The sequence below is a fragment of the Falco biarmicus genome, chromosome 16, assembly GCF_023638135.1.
Source record: "Falco biarmicus isolate bFalBia1 chromosome 16, bFalBia1.pri, whole genome shotgun sequence".
Lineage (NCBI taxonomy): Eukaryota > Metazoa > Chordata > Aves > Falconiformes > Falconidae > Falco > Falco biarmicus.
The window spans coordinates 9,702,934-9,723,292 of NC_079303.1; the positions used below are offsets into that span (position 1 = coordinate 9,702,934).

At 54.8% G+C, this 20,359-nt stretch overlaps 1 pseudogene; it reads left to right on the forward strand.

The window, feature by feature from the left end:
- Window positions 1-19,011, forward strand: part of LOC130159863 (hydrocephalus-inducing protein homolog) — a 98,425-nt pseudogene extending 79,414 nt beyond the window's left edge.
- Window positions 19,012-20,359: the final 1,348 nt, after the last annotated feature.

Genomic DNA, 20,359 nt, shown 5'->3' on the forward strand with positions numbered 1-20,359 from the left:
CTGGTGTCCTTTGACATCTGCTGACAGTGGACATTTACTGACTGGCTGAGAGCCCCGTGTGTGCCACAGCTGACTAGAAAAGCTGTTCCTTTTCAACTTTATTCGCAGCTGAGTGACTGCTACCAGGGCGTGGTGTTTGATGGCCTGGAAACCCTCTTTGCGCACAACATGGCATCTGCTCTCCTCTGCCTGCTCAAAGCTGTTGGAAATCGGCCTCACATCTACGTCGTGAACCTGTTCCAGGATTATGTGTCCTTTAAAGCCAGGGAGACAGCTGCAAAAGAGCAGGAAGGTGAGACTTTTCATCTCCGCACCTCTCAAATCTTCCCTGTCAAGCACTCAGCCTTATCTGTGTGTATCTGGGTTACCAGCAGAGCTTGTAAGAAGTGGTCTTATTAATCCTTCCACCTTCTGCCTGGGTGTAGCCAGCGCTCAGCTCACAGTCGCTTAAAATGCAGCAGAGCAGAGCTGAGGCTGGGAAGACTTCCCTTGGTCTCTACCGTGAAAGCCTGGGCACAAGTGCCAGCTGTTGTGGCTCAGTACCGAAGCAGCAGCAGCAGCTGCCTGCCACGCTGGTGCGCAGGAGCCAGGCAAGGCGCGGGAACTCGCCGTGAACTGTTGACAGTTCAGGGGCTGATCTGAATTTTGGAGCAGGGCTGTGAGCTCCCCAGCATCTCCTGGCAGGATGATCGGCTGGCTCGGGACACAGCTGTGAATCCTGGCAGCTCACCCCCAACAGCAAGCTCTGCTAATGGTTTCTCCTCTGGCCTTGGCTGAAGGACGGGAGCAGGAAGAAGCTGCCCGCAGGGAGAGAGAACGTCTCTGGGAGATGGACGAGGATGAGTATGATGCCCTCAGTGCGGAGCAGAAAATTCAGCTTCATAACAAGATACGCCAAGTCCAGCGCGAGAGGAGGCAGAGGTCTGTGCGCCTGTAACTCCCCAGGAGGGTGCCCCTGCAGGGTTTTCCTGCTCCGGAGACCTCGGTTGAGCTCAGAGGGGTCACGGGGCGAAGGCCCGAAAGTGTCTGTTCCAAGCAGGCAGTTCCACCCCCCAGGTTCCCAGCAGAGGAAGGCCCTTCCTCCCGGGAGAGAACATCTTCTCTCCAGCTGAGCGGAGAGCCCGCGGGTTTAGACGGTGGCTGCCGGGACCTGGGCTCTGGGCTTGCCTGACCGCTGCTCTTAGAAGTGTCTCTAAGTTAATTACGTTGGTTCTCATCTTCACCCCCCTTCTTCCCCACACCAGAGGGGTTGTGGTGTGGCTTGGTGTGAGGCGCAGCTGTGCTGGCTTGGTTTAGATGCCAGTCCTGCCGTAGGGGAAGTCCTTGCTGATCTCCTAGGTTTTTCCTTCCTGAGCGACACTGGCCATAGAAGCCGGTGGCTCTTGGGCTCACCCTCAGCTGCAGCAGCAGGTCAGCCTGGGAGAAGCTCTGATCCAGCAAAGCAGCCCAGGAGGGGAGGCCGCAGGGGTTGAGGAGGATGCACAGGCTAAGTCTGAAACTGGGAGGGGGACCTGTTTAAAGCGAGCGTGTGTTTCCGCACTTCGTTCAGCCCAGGCTGACCTTACGAAGCAAGGCTGAGGTTTGGCTGGCCCTGGAGGTCCCCTCCCACCTCTCCTCACATGGGATATTCCCAGCCTCCCCAGGCTGAGGGAGGTCCACAGAGATGGCCTAACGGTTCTGCCTGGCCTCAGGGTCAGGGAACGAAGTGCAGGACCAGCTGGGATGGCGGCAAGCCCAGGCTTCTGGTGGTGACTCTCGGGCATGTTTTCTGTTTGGCTTGCTGAAGGGAGATGGAGCAGCTAGCTCGAGAGCTGGAGGAAAAGCGTCGGCAGGAGCTGGAACGCTTGAAGGAGGAAGAGCTGAAGAATTCTGAGCAGGGGAAGAGAAAGGCTGGAAAAGACCAAGAGAATGCTTTGAGGAGGAAAAGCCGGCCTGGTGGCAAGCAGGTGCATGGTTGTTTACAGAAATGACTGAAAGCCCTGGGGACCTTCCTACGGAGCTGCGCCGTGCCCCAGGGAGCCCCACGCAGTGCTGGGGACGAGCACCTGGCAGGAGCAACATGTGGGGCTGTGCTGGGAAACAACCACCGGGGTCTGATCGTGCTGCTGCTGCACCGGGGTGTCTTCCCATGGGTTTGCTGCTAGAGCTGCTCTACTAAGATCATGCCGCCTTTGAGTCCTGGCTTCATGTAACTCCACATACTGACTACTGAAGCCCTAGGTAGTTTTAGTCCAGCGTTTCTTCCCACTCTGCCTGTGACTTACACCTGTGAGCCATGATCTGTCTGGGATGTGGGGTCTTTTCCTACATGTCTGGCAGGAGATGCCCCCAGGCCTTAGGTATTCATTAGCAGGCAGACTTTGCAAAGGATCAGCCAGCCACAGGGATGCTCAGCGCACCAGAAATGAACCCAGAGGACTGCACGGGAGTAAGGAGGTGTCTTAAGTTCTCTGCTTGGGTTGGGAACCTGTTCTGTTCCTCAGCTGGTTTGCAGGACTCCTCATCAGTCTGACACTGAAGAGTTTGGTTTGTTGAGCTAAACTGGGTACCAGCTATGTTCTGAACTGGGATTTGTAGGGTGCCTAGCACAGGTCTCGAGCGAGGTTTGGGGTGCTATTGTAAAGATCATTGCTGCCCTACAGCACCTGAGTCAGTGCTTTGAAATGCTCACTGCTTTTTTTGCTCTTCCTGCCCAGGGCATGAACAGTCCCACCAGCAACACCAACACATCCAACAGCCGGAGGTCGGAGGTCGCCAAGGGGGTGGTCAAGACACGATCTGTAAGGAAGCACCCGGGCTCTGTTGCACGTTGCACAAAGGAAGATGAGCAAAAGCAGAGCAAGGTCACCCTGATGGATGCCCACCTGGCAGCGGCTGCACACCCCACAGACCTGGAAGAGGGGGAAACCAAAAATGAGGCCCAGAGTGACAGCGAGAACTTAGCCCTGAGGTTTAATATCTACGAGACGTCGCAGAAGGATGTTGCGCATATTTTGTCATCCTGGGACAGGGTTCAGGGTATCCTGCTGTTCCCCCTGAACCACGAGGACGCACGGCACCCAGCAGAAGAGCAGCCCCAGCACACATCCAGCCCCAGGAGCCGGAGGGACAGAGAGAAGGAGCATCAGGGGAGGCTGGAGAAAGAGCATCTGGCAGAACTGAAGGCTCTTGAGGATGCCAGAATACCTCAGCTGGAAGGGGAAGGTGCAAAAGGGTCAGCCAGAGGCCAGGGTGTCGGGGTGCCCTGCTTGGACATCCAGGTGCTGGGCTCAGAAGATGTGACTAGGAAGATCCTGGAGAGCAGCGAGCTGCCAGCGGCAGAGCAGGTAAAGCCCTGTGAGGCTCGGAGGCTGAGCCTGCCGTGCTCCTGGGCCCCGGTACATCGTGTCCCACCAGGTGACAATGGCACAGAGCCTTGTCCGGGCCACCGATGATGTTCTACAATGGCTCCGCAGCAGCCCCATGGCTGCGGGAGGTTCTCACCATCCCTCAGGTGGGTGGGAATCAGGAGTGCTCTCTGTACAAGCATCCCGTCTGTTGAGAGAATTTCCCAGCCTGGAAATCATTGCAAATGGTCCCAGGGCAGGGCAGCTCAGGTTTCCTTCAGCTGAGTCACTGCAGGGAGAGGTTTCTCTCTAGGTCCCACTTGTAGGTCCTGGCACTGCTCTGGAGCCTGCCCACTCCGCTGGGCATGAAGAAGCACGGTGCCCGATATAAATAAACCCCCACCACATTGCCGAAAGCTCCGTGCCTTTAAGGAGTGAGTGTGAGGATGAAGGTGACAGGAGTACAAACAGGGTTTTCTCTTACGCTTTAGGTCCTGGATAGCCTTGGACTGGGTCCCTCCGGGCTTCCCATCCCCCCTACTGCTTTCTACTCCGTGATCCACTACCCGGCAGAGCGGATGGCCCCTGCAGCAGAAGCCCTCAAGCACTTTGTCTTTGTTGTGCCAGAAGGCGCCACTGCAGAAGAAGACAAGAATGCTGCCGTAAGTCTCGTGGATGCCCCCGTTGTGCCCGAAGTGAAGGTGCCAGGGCAGGGGGGTGGGTGGGGAAGGATCACTGTGATGTCTGTAAGATGAGAATAACGGTTTAAAAAAACACCTCAAACCCTCGCCTTGCCTTGAGGTCCTGGGCAAGGAGAGTGTTGTAGGCAAAACTAGACCTGATGAGGAAGACCAAGTCCCTGGGCAGATGTGGTTGTTTATTTAGTGCTTCCCCTAATTGTTAACAAACCCACAGCTTGCTTTCCAGGAGGGGGATGTCTCGGGGCAGGTCTCACCTCTCTGTTTTCTCCCTCCCCTTGTGGCTCAGACCCCAGAGGAGCAGGTCGCCCCTGTGAGGAGCCAGTCGAGTGAGGAGAAAGCTGCGGGCAGCTGGGAGGCTGCGAGGGAGAAGCAGAGCTCCGGTCAGGGCAGGAGATGTCTCCAGGGGCTGGACAGGGAAGCACCCGTATCTTCTCCTGGGGCGCACCAAAGCGGCGAGGACATGGTCCCATCCCCGCCGAGACATGTCAGGTGAGCTGAGGGCTGAGGAGATCGCTCTGCTTCATGGCCACCCTGTCAAGTGAGGTCTGTCATCCCCAGCTCCTCAGGGCCGCTCTGTTGGTGCCTCCGTGGGATGGCGAGTCCACAGCCCTCCTCCTCGTCTTGTTTGCTCATTAGCCGTGTCTGAAGCCCTCTCTTTAACTGCCAGGCTGAGCAGCTGCCGGTGGATAGTGCCTGCCCGCGGTGAGGTGGAACTGAAGGTCCACTTCAGCTCCACGGTGCTGGGCCAGTTTGAGCAGACGCTGCGTTTCGAGATCCTGGGGACAAAGCGACTGTACCAGCTGCCCTGCAGGGGCACCTGCCTGTACCCCACCATCAGCCAAGACCCACGGTAAGGCTTGCCCCTGGGAGCCTCCCACGCTGCTCCCCCCTGGGCTCAGAGCCAGGGCTGCCCCTTGTACCCCGGTGACCTTCTGGCTCGGGCAGAGCGTGCTGCCTGAGCCGCCCAGCATCTTGTCCCATGCCTGGAGCTGGGAGTACTGGTACCGCAGCCACCAGTAAGGGTTACGGCTTTCTGACCAGGTTTTCTACTTGGAGCATCTCACAGCTCTTCATTCCCTGTTTTCTCTGCCCAGGCTGGTGTTTCCCCACCGAAGGAAGAGCAAGGCAGACGACGACATTGTCTTCAAGCAGTATGTCACGGAGATGGGTGTCTTCCACTTTGGACCGCTGCTGTGTGGGAAGTCAAGAGACTGGTACGTGCTCCCCGCCCTGAGCGAGCATCCTGATGCGCTGCCTGCGCAGCATGGGACGTTGGGATGGCACCTCCAGGGCCTCGTGCTGCCACGGACACGTCTGGGGACGAGCCGTCCCAGAGGCACAATTCAGGGCAGGCCCAGGTGGAGACCTGCCTGGGAGATGCAGGGGGCTGAAGGGCCACAGATGTGTGAACTTGAGCAGATGATGGGCAAGTGAGTCCTGGAGGAGCAGGGGAGAGACGGAGCTGATCTTCCTCCCCGGTGGGTGCCTTGGTGGCCAGAGCCATGTGCTGCTTCCAGCCTGAAGGTCACTTGGAGCAGCTTGTGTCTCCCCGCCACATCTCAGCTTCGCCACCTAAGAAATGAACTTTATGGTGTTTTTTAAAAGTGCTTTGAGCTCTACAGGTGGACTGAACAAGCAATTATTTTGCTGATGGTTTTATAAAACATTCATCCGTTTGTAATATTAGTAAGGCCTTATGATTCGACCTGCCGATATGGGGGCGTGGGGGATCTGCAGAGGAATGAAAATGGAAATTCTGTTTCCCCGTCCTCAATGCTGGACAAAGTCTGCCGGAAAAAGTTGCCATTGTAGCTGCTGGCGCATTTCTATTTTTAACTTAGCTTTTTTTTTAAATATTAGAAATTAAGTTCTCCTCTTCATGGGAGCTCTGGAGAGCCAGTGGTATTTTGACAACCCAAGCAAATGAAATCAAAACAGTTCAAAACCCAAAAGAGGATCTTTAGCCAGGCTGCTGCATGGCCTTGGGTTTCTGTTTGTGCTTTTTAACCCTTTAACTCCCAAATCTGCTCCATACCCGAGGGAAGGGACGTTTTTTAAATTCAGCATTCCTCTTGGGAATGAATCCTCTCTATTTCCTTCCCTCAGACTTTGAGCTAACCTGTGAAATACAAGGCAATCTCGTGACTGTTTTGGAAGACAAAAGCTAAACTATTTTTAAAAGCTCTTTCCAAGAGCATTTCTTTGTACCCTGCAGGGAAGGAAACCCAACAAAGAAAGGGGGAGAACCCACGTGCCTGCAGTACCTCTGTTTTTCCAGGCATCTTTGAATTTCTAATTTGTAAAATGCTCTTTAAGTGGCCTGTGCATCATCACGCGTCTGGGCTGGAGGCACCAAGTACAGGGGTGGACATCAAAGTAACGCAAGGATGGACACACATAGCATCCAGTGTGCCCCTGAAAATGATGCTTTTTCTTGGCCTGCTTGTTGGTACATGGTCTTGCAGTGCAGCCTCCCGCTGCCAGGACATGGCGCTTTCCTTGGTGTGGGATGAAGGCGACGGTCTCCTCTGCAGCCTTTTCCCCTTTTGTGGACAGGTACAAGGCACTGGACTGTCCCAGCAACTGTGAGACGATAACCATCCTCAACGTCACCCCCTTGGAAGTAGAGGCGCGTTTCTCCTTTGAGCGCGATCTCAAGGCGGACACGTTCCTTGTAGAACCTCCCAGCCTGAGGCTGAAACCGAACGAGAAGCAGGTAGGGGACAGCAGGTAGGGCAGGCACTGGTGTAAGTGCCCAGGAGCCATTCCTCCTGCTCACTGAGTGCTCTTCTGTATTTCTTGTTTCGGGGACGGGGCTAGAAGCTGAGCATTTGGGCGTACCCCACTTCAGCTGGTCTGGTGGAAGACAAGCTCGTCTGCCGCGTTAAGGAGAACCCAGAGCCGGTGGTCTTCCCCCTGTGCTGCCAGGGGGTGAAGGTGGAGCTGAGGGTCAGCCCCAAGCACGTGCATTTCAACAGGCTGCTTCTGCACAGGTCAGTCATCTCACGGCCCCTCTGCTGGGGACGGGTGCTGTCGGTGAGCTCCCCTTCAGCCTCTCTGGCTGGCTGCATGGCCCTTCAGGCTGGATGTTGGGCTGGCGTCCCTCTTTCTGCCAGCAGTTCCCGGTCTCTTGCTCACCGTTCCTTGCTGGCTTGGTTCTCCCAGGACAGCCGCAAGCTCTGTAGCCCCCAGCAATGTGGTGCAATGGGCATCTTGATTCATTTGTATCTCGTCTGCTGGTTCGGAGAGCAGTGCAGTTGCTCCTCCTTATGTCCCTTCTGTTGGATACACCGTTAGCACCCAGCCCTTCCCCAGGACCTCACCTCTGAGACTTGTGACACAGAGAAAACATTTAACTAATGTTATGGATACTATAAATACTGGATGTGTATAGATAAAGATAGATATATAAACTAATGCATAGGGCTGCTCCAAGATGCATTCAGTTGCAAGGCCTATCCTGACCATCGAGCAGCTGGTGCAGGGTGTCTTTCTGCCTCTGCAGGGAGGACAGCAAGACCCTGGTCCTGCAAAACAGCACCCTGCTGCCTGTGGCCTGGCAGCTCTGTGGGCTGGAAAACCTGGGCGAGGACTTCTCCGTGTCACAACGCGAGGGCATCGTGGCTCCGTGCACGGAGTTTGACGTGCATCTGTATTTCAAGCCCACAAAGGCTCTCAACATTGAGAAGAAGATCCGACTGGAGGTGAGGGGGGGACTGTGCCCTCCCTGGCAGGGCAACGAGATCTTCGGGGTGGAGGCTGTGCTTGAAGGGTTCCCTGCAAAGAGGGGGACAAAGGATGAGCCTTCCTGAGGTTCCTTTCTACCCGCATCGCCGGGGGGCAGGCCCTTAGCAGCAAGGAACTTGCTCTTATAGCTGAGCTTCAGGGGGCATGTGTGCTGCTGGGCAGGAAGAGCTGCACCTGAGGGACACAAGGCTGCTGTGACCCCAACTTCTGCTGCCTCAGCCTGGGTTCACCAGAGCACATGGTGCATCCCTGAGCATCTGCGTCAGCCCAGACAACCAGGCGCTGTGTCCTGAGCGCACGTTACAGCCACCTTGCCGCTGTGCGTGGTTGAATGCTGCTGTTTGGTTGTCCAGACCTCGGCGTGCTCCCTGCGCCCATGCTGGAGCCTGTCCGGAGCTCTTAACGGAGAGCAACAAGCTGTCACCCTGGGGTTTTGTTCCCCGTGGTTTGGGGGCTGCACTTCAGTGAGGATGCTGGGTGATTGAAGAGGAGAGGGTTGACGGTCAATGCCACCTGCTCTGGGACACCTCACAATTCTTGAGGTTGTTTTTCCATCGCTGTGTCTCCCCGGGTGCTTCCGCGGCAGCACTCCCTGCTGAAGGAGTGCCGAGCTGGGCTGGTAGGGCTTCTTACTGCAGCAGCATCTCGCTGGGTCAGCCCGTGAGATGAGCAGGTTGGGAGAGTTTGGGAATCCACAAGTGCTTGTCAAGCAGGGGAGGCCATGGTGGAAGCAGCCAGCAGAGACAAGGACTCGTACGTTGTCTACCAAAAGAATTTAAGAGAACGGTCTAAGCAGTGTTCGTTTCTCGCTGCCTCAGGTTTCAGATGCAGAAAACATCCTGGGGATTGTCCAGACTGAAAATATCCTCATTTCTGCAGAGGGCTATGATGTTGCTCCAATCATCAGCATTCCTAAAGGTCAGTGGATGCCCCAAAACAAAGCAGTCTGGGTGTGTTGCCTTGCCTTGGCAGGTGAGCAACCAAAGCGCTTGGGATGGGGGTAGCATGCAAGCGTGGCCCAGTCACATAAAGCGCGTATCCTGCAAGTTGAGTGGAGTGAAGGGCTGTCAGGGCACAGCCAGCCTCGAGTCTCTCGCCCCTGAGCTTTGCAGTGTGCAGGTTGGTCTGGGGGCTTAGAAACAACAGCGATGTGAGCGAGCAATTGGCAGCTCCTGAGGGCTCAGCAGGGCACACAAAGTTGTCGGATCAGTGCTTGGAAGCAAGAAGACAGAAACGCAGCTCCTCACCTGCTAAACCCTGCAGATACCCTCCGAGTAAGAAGAGCAAGGGCAGCAAAGTAGCTAAAGAAAATTTCCAAGAATGGAGACTTGCTGAGAAGGGTTTTGGGCTGCCTGAGAACTCCAAGTGTCATAGAACAGTTTGGGTTGGAAAGGACCTCAAAGATTGTCTTGTCCCAACCCCCCTGCCATGGGCAGGAACACCTTCCACTAGTCCAGGTTGCCCCAAGCCCCGTCCAACCTGGCCTTGAATGGGGCAGCCACAGCTGCTCGGGCAGCCTCTGCCAGTGCCTCGCCACCCTCACAGTGAAGAATTTCTTCCCAACAGCTAATGTAATTCTCCCCTCCAGTTCAAAGCCATTGCCCCCTGTCCTGTCACTACAGCCCCCCCGGAAACACCTGTCCCCACCTTTCTTATAAGCCCCATTTCAGTATTGAGAGGCCAATTGAAATTGGCCTGGAAGTGTTGAAATATCTGTCTTGTCACTTGGTGTGGTCTGTAGCAGCTCACTAATACTCCCCGTTTCTTGCCTGGCTCTGCGGGTTTTCTGCAGGTGCAGGTGGCACCGTGGATTTTGGAGTCCTGAAAGTCCTGGATGATGCAAAGCAAGTGCTGACTCTGAGGAACAAGGGGAAGTACGAGATTGCGTACAGGTGGGTCCAGCTGCCTGGTCTGTGAACGCGTGGTGCCACCATCTGCCCAGGCCTGCCTTCTCCTCCTGCCCATGGCTAGAACCGCTTCCCGTGCTGGCTGCCTCGTGGTCTGGTTAAATAAAAAGCCCGGGCTCCCTAATCTCAAAGACTTTAAGGGAGAATGCAGCCCCACACCAGCAGTCCTTCACAGCTGAGCAGGAACCAGAAGGAGAGACCCTGAAATTGAAGCCACTCACTGCTGAGATCCATTGCCTTCCTCTGAGGGGCAGCTCCTTTCTCTTTATGACTCTTTAAAGGAGGGGATGAGAAAATTGGGTGTCGAGGTTAGTTTGCAACACTCATGATGGTCTGCACTCTGTCAAGATCTGAGATTCCCCAAGCAGAGCTGGACTCATTCCCTTTTAATTTTTTTATGGTCTTATGTCAAGTCCTGGCTGTGCTGGTGGCACTTGTACTTTTAACTGCAGAGGTCTTTGTTCCTTCCCTTTCTCCCCAGTTTCCAGCTGAAAGCTGCAGGCACCACCATACCAGACCTGGCAAGCCACTTCACTATCCAGCCGCAGAAGGGCCTGCTGGCTGCCTCCGGGCGCCCTGTGCAGGTCCAGGTGTTCTTCCACCCCAAGACGGAAGTGAATATCGAGGACAAACCCATCCTGCACTACCAGGTGAGCTGCCCCAGCCAGGCAGTGGTGGCACAGCACGTCTTGGGAGCATGAGCAGGACAGGTGCCTTCTGGAAGGAGGGCTTTAGCTGGGTAATTCTCGTAGGTGACAGCAATGTCTCAGAAAACATTTGTGATGCTTCCTAAGCGGAGCTGAAAGTCTGGCTCCGGAGGAGGCGTTGAAACAGGGAGGATGAGCTGGTGGGGACCTGGGGTGGGATCAGGGAACAGAGTCAGAGGCTGGCCTCTTTGCTGGTTTTACCAAGCCCTCCTCTGGTTGCAGGTGATGGAGCCCAGCATCTGCGGAGGAGGCGAGACCGTCGCCGTCATCCCAGTGAGGGTGTCGGCAAAAGCTGTGTTCAGCAAGTACAGCATTCACCCCGCCTCGCTCATCAACTTCGGTGCCATGGTGAAGGGCAGCAGGAAAACCTGCACCTTCATGCTGGAGAACAAAGGCAGCCTTGACTTTAAATTCCTCATCTACCGAGCAGACCAGGACGCATCCCGATTGCAAGAGAAAAGGTGAGAGAAGACCTGCACCACCTGCCCTGCCTGAGGAGGCACGACAGCATGGCTGGTGTGTGACAGGCAGCCCAGACACCTGGGTTATTGTCCAGTTCACGTCACCTGCTTGTGAACAGGGAGTGGAAAAATGCCTCAGTGTCCCCGTGTGTCGGGCAAAGCTGGTAATACAGCTGAGCTGTCCGTAAGCTGCAGGAGGTGCCGCCGGGGGCTGCGAGGGGCAGGGAGGCTTTCCTCGGTGGGGAGGGGAAGGTCAGCTTTGGCTTCAGAGAAGACGGGGTGGGGGCTCAGCATGATGGACGTTTCTGCTTTCTCCTCTTAGTGGATGTCAAATGAAATCTGCCCACTCTGGCAAGAGTGAGAACTTACACCAAAGGACTTCCTCAGCCAAGAAAAGCAAGCGCTCGCTGCAGAAGGTTGCCAGCCCCTTCATGCAGGTGGGTGGCTCCCGCTCCCCAAGACACACTGCTGCGGGTGCTGTGGGAGGACGCTGATGGGGACTCATCACCGTGGGATGGGACATGGTCTGCACGATGGAGGTCCGTCATCTCCCAGCCACAAGCAGAGGCAGGAGCTGTTCAGTTGCACTGACAGTCCCGTGCTCCGGCTCAGACTTGGAGTTGTGGGGTCAAGAGAGAGGAGCAGGTCCCGTGTTTGGTGGCTGCTAGCCAAAATAGGTCTGTGAATACCACAGATGTGGGCACGTTCCTGTTTGAAGTCCCACTCCATAGATACCAGCTGACCTTGTGTTTTCGTCTTCCCAGTCCCCTCTCTTCCCTCCCGTCACTTCTCACAGTTATTTCTGCTCTCCTGTTTTACCCCTGAGGCTGGAGGATCCCAGCTAGCACCTTCACCTTTTACACCCAAACTCCTTCCTGTGTGCCAGCCAGGACAGGCCTGCAGCTCCTCCTGGCTTGTCCCTCTCCTCCTGGCTTGTCCCTCTCCTCCTGGCTTGCTTGTTCCTCTCCTCCTGGCTTGTCCCTCTCGTCCTGGGGCTGCCTCTGGGCCGTGGAGTCATCCCTCCCTGCCCTGGGACTGGGGGCTCGGCCTGGCTGGAGGTTGAGGAGTGGCGTACTCCTTGCTGGGGATGCTCAAGGCTGGGCTGCTGGACATCAGCCTTCTCCTGGGACTCTTTCTGCAGGCTCGCATCACTCTAGGCATGTTCACGGTGTACCCTGGCTTTGGTTCCATCCCTCCTGGGGGCCAGCAGATGATCACGGTGGATTGCTCTGCGGAATCACTGGGGACGTGCGAGGAGCACCTGCGCATCGATATCAGTGACAGAGACCCCCAGGACAATCCCCTCGGCATCCCCTATACCCTGCTGGCTGAGTCCTGCCTCCCAGGTACGCCCCGTCCACAGGTTCCCGCAGCCAGACCTGCTGCTGGTCAGCACCTGAACTTACTGCTTGGTTAGAGAGGCGCCCTGACCTTGAAGCTAAACCCTAAAATCCTCAGAGGTTCCAGTTCTTTTCAAGTCAGCCAGCGGGGAGAGGCTGGGAGGGATGCATGGAAGGATAAAAGGAAAGCAATACTCCTTGACTGGGACTGAGCTCCATCCTCGCAGCCGACTCCCTGCCCAAGGCTGGGTTTTGCAGTGACCTGGGCAAAAAGGGTTTATCAAGCCTTCCGAGAGGCCAGCAGGGTCCCGAGAAATTCATCAGGAATTCAGCATTCAGCCCTCCCTCTGCTCTGCTCGCAGCATTTGTGGTTGATGACATCGAGTCCATCTTTGAGGAGCACCGAATCTGCAGCAACGTCAACCTCTGCCAGACCCCGCAGACGGTGCGAGACAAGGGTGTGTATGTCAGAGATGAGAACAAGTTTATCTTCACCGATGTTCGGGTTGGGCACCGGGCCACAGCTCGCTTCAAGATCCACAATGTCAACAAAGTCCCCTGCAATGTGGTCCTTTCCATCAAACCCATCGCCGGTGAGGTAAGAACAAGAGGCCAGGGTGACCGTTGCTCTTTACAGGCTGCGCTGCCTTGTTCTCCAGACTCGCTGCTTCCTCTTGCCCGCACTAGTCCAGCTCCGTGCAGGTCAGGCTGCAGGGGGGAGCAGCAGTGCCAGGGTGGCAGTTCTGAATTTGGCACGTCTCGAGCAAGGCTTTGGCTTGCCGCTCTGGGTCTTTGGTGGGAGACCCAAACCCTTCTGCACATCTCTTGGAAGCCCGCTCGGAGGGGGCCTTTACTGGCCTGACGTGCCTGGGCTCAAAGCAGACCATTCCCTCAGGCTCCCTGGCCTTTTCCTTCTCTTTAAAGGCCAGTTTGAGGTTAGTCGCGGGGTTTCCGTGCAGTGCCCCCCTCCCTTGTGTGCTGGGGTGGCTGCCCAGTGCTCAAAGCCAGCTTTTGCGCTCCTGGGCTCCCTGTGCAAGGTCAGCACCGCTTTGGAGTCACCCCCTGCGATGGAAGGAGCCTGCCCAGGGCAAGCAGGAAGGGAGACACGCTGTCTGGGGCTGTTCCCGCTGACGCATATAAGAATAAGACTGCGTAAGAAACACCGAAGGATGTTTCCTCCTAACAGGGCTCTGTGGGTTCCCCCAAGTTTCACAGCCCCATCAGGGACATTTTCAAGGTGGATCCCGTTCGGATGTGCGTGCCCAGCTGCTCCCACGCCTTTGCTACGGTGACCTTCACTCCACAGATGATGCGGAGCTACCAGTGCACTTTTGAGGCTTCCCTCGATGTCCTGGCGAGGTAACTCCCCCTGTGAAATCTGGGCAGGGGGACCTGCCTGATGGCTGCCCCTCCTCTGGGAGGACCCCGACCTCTTGTTAACCCTGATGCTCTCAGTAGCCTTAGGCAGAGTGCTTAGCATTAGAGAATAGAGGAGGCGGTAACTACTAGACAGAGTAGAAGGAGAAGGGGTTATAGCTTAGCCTTGAGTGACTGTGAAGACAGTGCAGCATTTGGCAGCCAACTGGGAGTTAGTGAATCCGAAAGAAATGGAGATGTGCAACAGTTGAGCTGGGGCTTTCCAAGGACAAAGGTTTAGATGAAGCCGTTTCTGTGCCAGCCAGCCAGCGTGCGTTATTTCCTCCTTGTTTCTGTTAAAATGAGATGATTGTATGTGATTACCTGGGGTATGTTAAGCTATTCTCTGTCAAAGGAGCGACTGGAGCCCTTCTAAAAGAGGAGCCCAGTTCCCCTGTCCTGGGACGTGTGTACCAGGGCCCTGACCGGCTCTTCCCCAGCCGTTTAGTGGCTGAGTCAGGACAAGTCAGCTTTCTGCTCTAGTACGCAATTCCTTTTTTAGCGTCCTTGGAAATAATCATTACTGATGGTGCTATTTATTTTTCCCTTCTTGCTTTTATACTATTTCCATGCTGCGCTCGTGCTTTTTGCATGTGTCTCATATCATCGCAGCCAGTGAATTTGCCATGTCTCACCTGTCGCCTCATTATTTACCTGCTGTGCTGCACGATTCGATTCAGTGACATGTTCTTTAACTGCTACTCTGGAAGGCTCTGGCTCTTCAGAGCTCTTGTGAATGGCCCTGATCGGACTGGGAGGAGGGGGGTGGAGGAGACCTGTGTCGTGGGGTACAGGAGCACCAGCCAGGGGAAATGCAGTGGGTGGCCCCTGCTTTGTTGCTTGCCAGGTGGGAAATTGGTTAGTGCCAGCCGTCATGATTTCTCCTCTGCCTTTCCTGCAGCCCTGCAGCAATTAAAGCGCAAAGCCTGACCTTCCGTGTCAGTGGAGATGGGACTCTGCCTCGGGTGACAGTCCTGCGCCCGGTACTTCACAGTAAGAGAGGGAACCCTCTGCTGGTCTTTAAGAAGCTGTTGCTGGGTGATTCACAAAAACTCCCTCTGGTCCTTCGTAATGGTGGCACCCTACCTGTCCAGGTGAGGACCTGCTCAGGAAATGCTCTGGTCTGGGAACAAGTGCTTGTCTCGTGGAGAAGAGGTCCCAGGAAGCATGGCAGACCTGGAAACAGCTCTCAAATTCTTTTTAAGCAAATGAATGACTTGTAATTTCCAGGAAGAGAGTTCCTCTTGGAAATGCGATTTTTCTGACTAGCCTATCCTTTTCAGTTAAATACAACGCAAGAAAGTTGGTGGGGTGTTTTCCCCCCATCTCTCTTCTCACGCTTTGATTCTCGGGTGGGCACGTGTGATGTCCTAGTTGCATTAGATTGTATTTGATCCCATTTTACTACACTTTAATGAAAAATTCTGTTCATTACTTTTGTATCCCAGCGCCTCTGAACACTTCTTTTTTCTGTCTAGTTTTACTTGAACTTTGTAAGTTTAGCTACGAGCTGTGTTTGAAGCGGAGAAGCATGCTGGATGCCCCGTGCTGGACCAGCACCAGTACGGTGCCAACCCACGTGTCACCCTGTACCCACACCAGTGTGGTTGTGCTCTGTGTTCCTTTTTCTCAGTTGACGATAGACCTGTTGGATGAAGCGGGAGTTTTCTTCCTGAAAGCCAGGCCCACCACACAGTGCGTCTACCAAGCTGGGGGCGTGAAGGAGGACTCTCCTGCAGGACGTAAATCCAGTAAGCGTGAAGCGCGGTCATCCACACAGGGGAGAAATGTGTGCCCTGCTCTTGGCTTGGCCAAGCAGCCGCCAAATGTTAGATGTTGTTTCTTTGCTGGGGCTCTCTGTACCCCCAGCTTCTCATGTGGACTCTGCGCAGGGCTTCCTCCTAGAAAGTGGTTGGAAGTTTTTTCTGTTCCTCTGGACATGGTGGGTTGAGTTGCGGGGGGCTATCACCACTTCAGCGGACTATCTGAGGTCTTTGCTGCGTGTGAGAGTAGCAGCCTGAATGGAGGCAGCCCCTGAGCCCACAGCCAGCCAACAGAAGCCAAACCCATTCTTTGGCTCAGCTTTACGTGTGGCAGGAGCTGACTGACTGCAGTTTGAGTGAGCGCTGGGTGTTAACCTGTGTTTAAGACACTTCAGCAGTGATACGCGTGGTGCTGTCGTAGGCTTGTGAACATAGGAGGAGGGTCTGGCACCATTGGTGGGAGAACCTGTGCTTGGAGGCAGCTGGGTTTCAGCCCCTTACGCCCCACGGAAATATTTCAGCGGTACAGCTGTATCACTTGTCGCTGATTCCATTGCTGTGCAGAGAGAAAGCCTCACACCGCTCTCCTGGTCCTGCTCCGTGGGGAATTAGCAGAGTTTGACGTGCTTTTCAAACCCACCCTGGCCCAACGTGTGGAAGGCAGGATCCACCTGTCAGTGGTGAACAACCCGTATGAGGAGACCGACATTCAGCTGGTGGGCGAAGGCTACGAGGATGACTTCACGCTAGATAACATCCACGGACTGGTGGCAGACAGTGAGGAGGAGGAGAATGCTGAGGGCAATCTAGAGGAAGACGTAATTGAGGGTAAGAGAGGAAAGGCTGCCCAGGTGGATCAAGGAACAGGAAAACAGACGTTTCTGCTCACCCTGTGCCGCGCACCTGCGGTCCAGCTTCAGCAGCCAGATCCTGCTGCCTTTTGTAGCCTGCAGAGGCTTAAGAGGCAGCTTGAGAGCAGAAGAGAAGATCTTCTGTCAAGGGAGAAGCTTGCAGGCTAGCAGGGAAGGGTCAGAGATACCCACGTTCAGCTGGGTATCTCCAAAAGGAGGGCTGCCAGCCCATGGTATGCTATGGAGATGAAGCCTGTGCCTAATGATTTGTGCCCTCGATATACGCAGCCTGTGCTGTCACCCCCTGACCTGGCGGTCTGGGAGCGTGCTGGCTCTGTGCAGAGGGGCAGTGCATGCTGTGCTGCGTGGCTCTGCACAGCCACAGCCACGGGTTTAGGCATGTGGCAGGGCGCTTCCATGGAAGCGGGAGGATGGGGAACTGCGTCTCCCCAGGGAGGAAGGCTCGGAGCAAGGAAGAGTTGGCCACGCCTGTCTCTGTGGATGTGAGGGGGTGGATGGACCTCAGGCACACTGAGACCTCCTGCTCTCATTCCTAGCAGCTGCCAGAGTGAATCACATCCCGTTTGGGGACTGTCACATTGGGAAACCCTACAGCGTGACCTTCACCATCACCAACCGCAGCAGGACGGAGGCGATGCGGTTTGAGTGGCTGGCAGACACCCCATTTCACTTCTCCCCCAAGGTGAGTTTGGATGGCTCTGCCTTTTCCCATTGCTCCAGCCCTGCCCGGCGGGTTCCCAGGAGCTGGCAGGGAGTCACCACGTACTGGTGAGAGCCTGTTTCAGTGCCACAAAGGAGCTGCAATCCCTGGCTTAGCTGGCGCGGGGCTGTCAACCCCACAGAAAAGGCTCAGTGTTACGGGAGGTGGCATCTTTTGTATTTTCCTCTGTCAAACCTCAGATGAATACACGGTAAGAGGCAGATTCCTGGCACAGCTGCTCACCACATCGATCTCTTTGCTGTCAGTCCTGCCCTTGCTAGTGATTCCAGTTAGGTCTTGGCTCTCTGGTTCTCCCTAGGTGGGACACCTCCATGCTGGCTGTGCTAAGGCCATCACAGTGACCTTGAAATCGGATGTCGCGGTCACCTTCAAAATGCACCCTGTGAAGTGCAAGGTGGCTAGGATCACCTTCGCGCTGCCGCCGGAGCAGATTAAAGACTGGGATGACTGCCTGCGCACCATCAAGTGGGTGGATACCACCATGAGGGGCCCAGGAGCCACGTGGCCTGTGAAGAAGAAGGTAAGAAATGCAAACAGGAAAAGTTAACGGAGCTGCTACAAAAAAACCCCTGGCAGGCCACCATCTCTGCTGGCTGAGCAGCTCCTGCATCCTCCTGACGTTTAATCCATCCGTGAGGTTCACCCGCAGTGCGTTTTGGGGGAGAGGCAGATGCAGTGACCTGTGACACCAACACAAAATGGGGAGGTCTTTTGACAAGACACGTTTAGCCACATGCAAACTACTGGTCTCTGCCAAAAGCTGAAGTGTTGCAACCTGTTTGAACGGGAGGGCACATTTTACGATTTTATCACGTTTTGTGGTGTTAAAATTTCTTCATCAAATTCAGTGCCTTTTCACCAACAGGGAGTTTAAGGCGCTGCACTCTGACTCTTGTTTTGGAGTGGAGAGCCACACTAGTGCTCTTGTGTGTGCGCTGGCCAGCCCACCGGCACATGGTGGGTGAGCTGTCAGCTCTGTCTACACCGATAGCAGAGATTTTGGTGGTGGTGCCCATGTTGTGTGGGATGTCTCATTGTGGAGCAGCCCGGGCGCTGCGTGGCAGTCGTGCAGCAGTCTGGAGAAGCATCGCTCCAGAAACTGCCACACACACGTACCTGGAGTGACGGTTCCTCCCTAGTTTCTGAGCCTTTTTAAGACCTGTAAACCACACTTCTTCCCCGTCAGCAGCAGCACTCGGAGGCTTTCCTAGTGAGTTCGTCCCCATTCCAAAATGCCCGTCCCCAGCCCTCACCAGCGTGGCTGTTGCCCCACACATGGTGTCTGGAAAGCACCTCCCGCTAAGACAAGAGGGAAAAGGTGCTTTCTGGTTTTGTTCAGTCTTGGGGTTCTCCATCCACAGACCTCCCACAGGGGAACTTAATCCTAATTTAGAGGCCTGCTGGATCTGTAGCGGGCCACGAAAAAGGTCTGACACTCTACAGGGTTGAAACACAGGGACAGGTACCTATGACCCGGTCATTGTCCCCATGGGTGTACTCTCAGTCGTGGTGGTGATTATGGTGTTCAGTCGGTAGAAACAAACACTGTAATGGAAGGGTTAAATTTTATCACCTTCCCGGGGAAATAAATGGGAATGGTCCTTTCTAGCCCCTGTACGTGGCTGATCTTGGAGGCCAAAAGCCTCCTCTTGCTCAGCCGGGCTTTCTAGGCTCTGCTCAGTGATTCTTCCCTTTCCTGTTTGGAGGTGATCGAGACAGACCCAGAACCAGCTCACACTGTCCTGGAGGAGAGCAGCCGTGAGGTGGAGCTTTGCCTCAGTGCTGTTGTCGACTACGCTGAGCTCAAGCTGGATACGGACACGATTCAAGGAAGTTCAAGGAGACCTTGCTCTTCCAGATGAGGACATTCACGTGAGAGCCAGAGGCCAGGCAGGGACCCGTGCGTGGGAGCTGCCTTTGCCCAGGGCTGACCTGGTGCCTGCTTCGCCGGAGCCGTGCCGTGCTCTCTGGTGGCCTCTGCTTCTCCTTCTACTCGTGGTCTGGCGAAAATAAAGGCAATAAAGTGCCAATAAAGGCAAAAAAACCCCCACTGACGTGTTTATTGCTTGGCCACTTAATAAACCTCTTCTAATTTCTAACTGGGTGATTAGGCCTGGCGGGGGGTGGGGGCAGGGGTGTGTGTGCTGCTGCCTGCTGGTTCTGAGGTTTCAGCTTCCACACATCCTGGGCGCCTGGAGATGCCTCACATGTGGACTCGAGTCCCTTCTAGGGCTTTGTGTTCAGTCTCACCTGCTGTTCTTCTCTTTAAACAAGTCATGTATTGTTTCATCCTGTCCAAGTCCTGGCAGGGTGCTGGGGCCTGCGTATCTGCACGTAAAGCCAAGCAGGAGATGGTGGCCACCATCCTGCCAAGACGTGCCAGGAAAGGTTCGATTCTGCCATGCCTTTCTGCTGACAACAACCATGGGTTTGCTTCCATTGCGTGTTGCCTGTCCTCATCTGCTCGAGGACAAGTTTGCAGTCAAAATAATGTCAAACTGAGATGTAAAGACCAGAATAAGACCCTTGGATTAAGTCTCCTGGGCACCATGCCTGCCCTTTCCTCTTTAACCTCCAAACTTTGAAACACTTTGTCTCGGGGCAGCCCAGGGCAGTGGTCTAGACGTGGCAGAGTTGCCTGGGGACAAAGATACTCCTGAGCATCAAGGAAGGGGTACCAGAAGCTCACCATACAGTGTTACTTTTCTACTTGCTTTGTATTTATTGGTCATTGTCTTTTCACTCCTCCTTCTTGCTTTTCAGTTCCATGCTGTCCAACACGGGCAATGTGGCCCTGGAATACAACCGGATGGCGGCTGTGGAGGACGAAAGGGCACTGAGCCACACTGGGGAGCTGCTTCCACCCAGTCTGGATGGTAAGGTGCTGCAGCAAATGAAGAGACGGGACACAGCTTGATGCAAGCAAGTTGTCCATTTATTAGTGATTTTCTTACAATAACATATGTTTTTACCTTCTACATATTACACACTGATTGGTTAAATCTTAAGCGTAAAAACACTGATGGGTTGATATTTAAGGCACACCGTTAGAACAATAGGAACTTATTAGTTTACCTTGACATAGCAACAATTTCTATTCCCAAATTAGGGGGTTTCTTTCTACGCGGCTTTCTTGATTAACAAAGTTACATATCGGCGCCATCCGTTCCCTTATCTGGCTACTTGTTTCTCTGTCCGTCTGGTTGCCTCCTCAACTGTGACGGCTCAGGGGTCTGCAGTTAGCTTGTTCCTTGGTTCCCAGGGCTTGTGCCCTGCAAGTTCTAACAAGTCTCTACTCATCAGGCTATCAGTACTTGGACTCTTGTCCTTGAGGCCTTGTCCTACATCTCCCCCTTCCTGTTGCACAAAAAGAACCCTGAAATCGAATGAGTTATTAA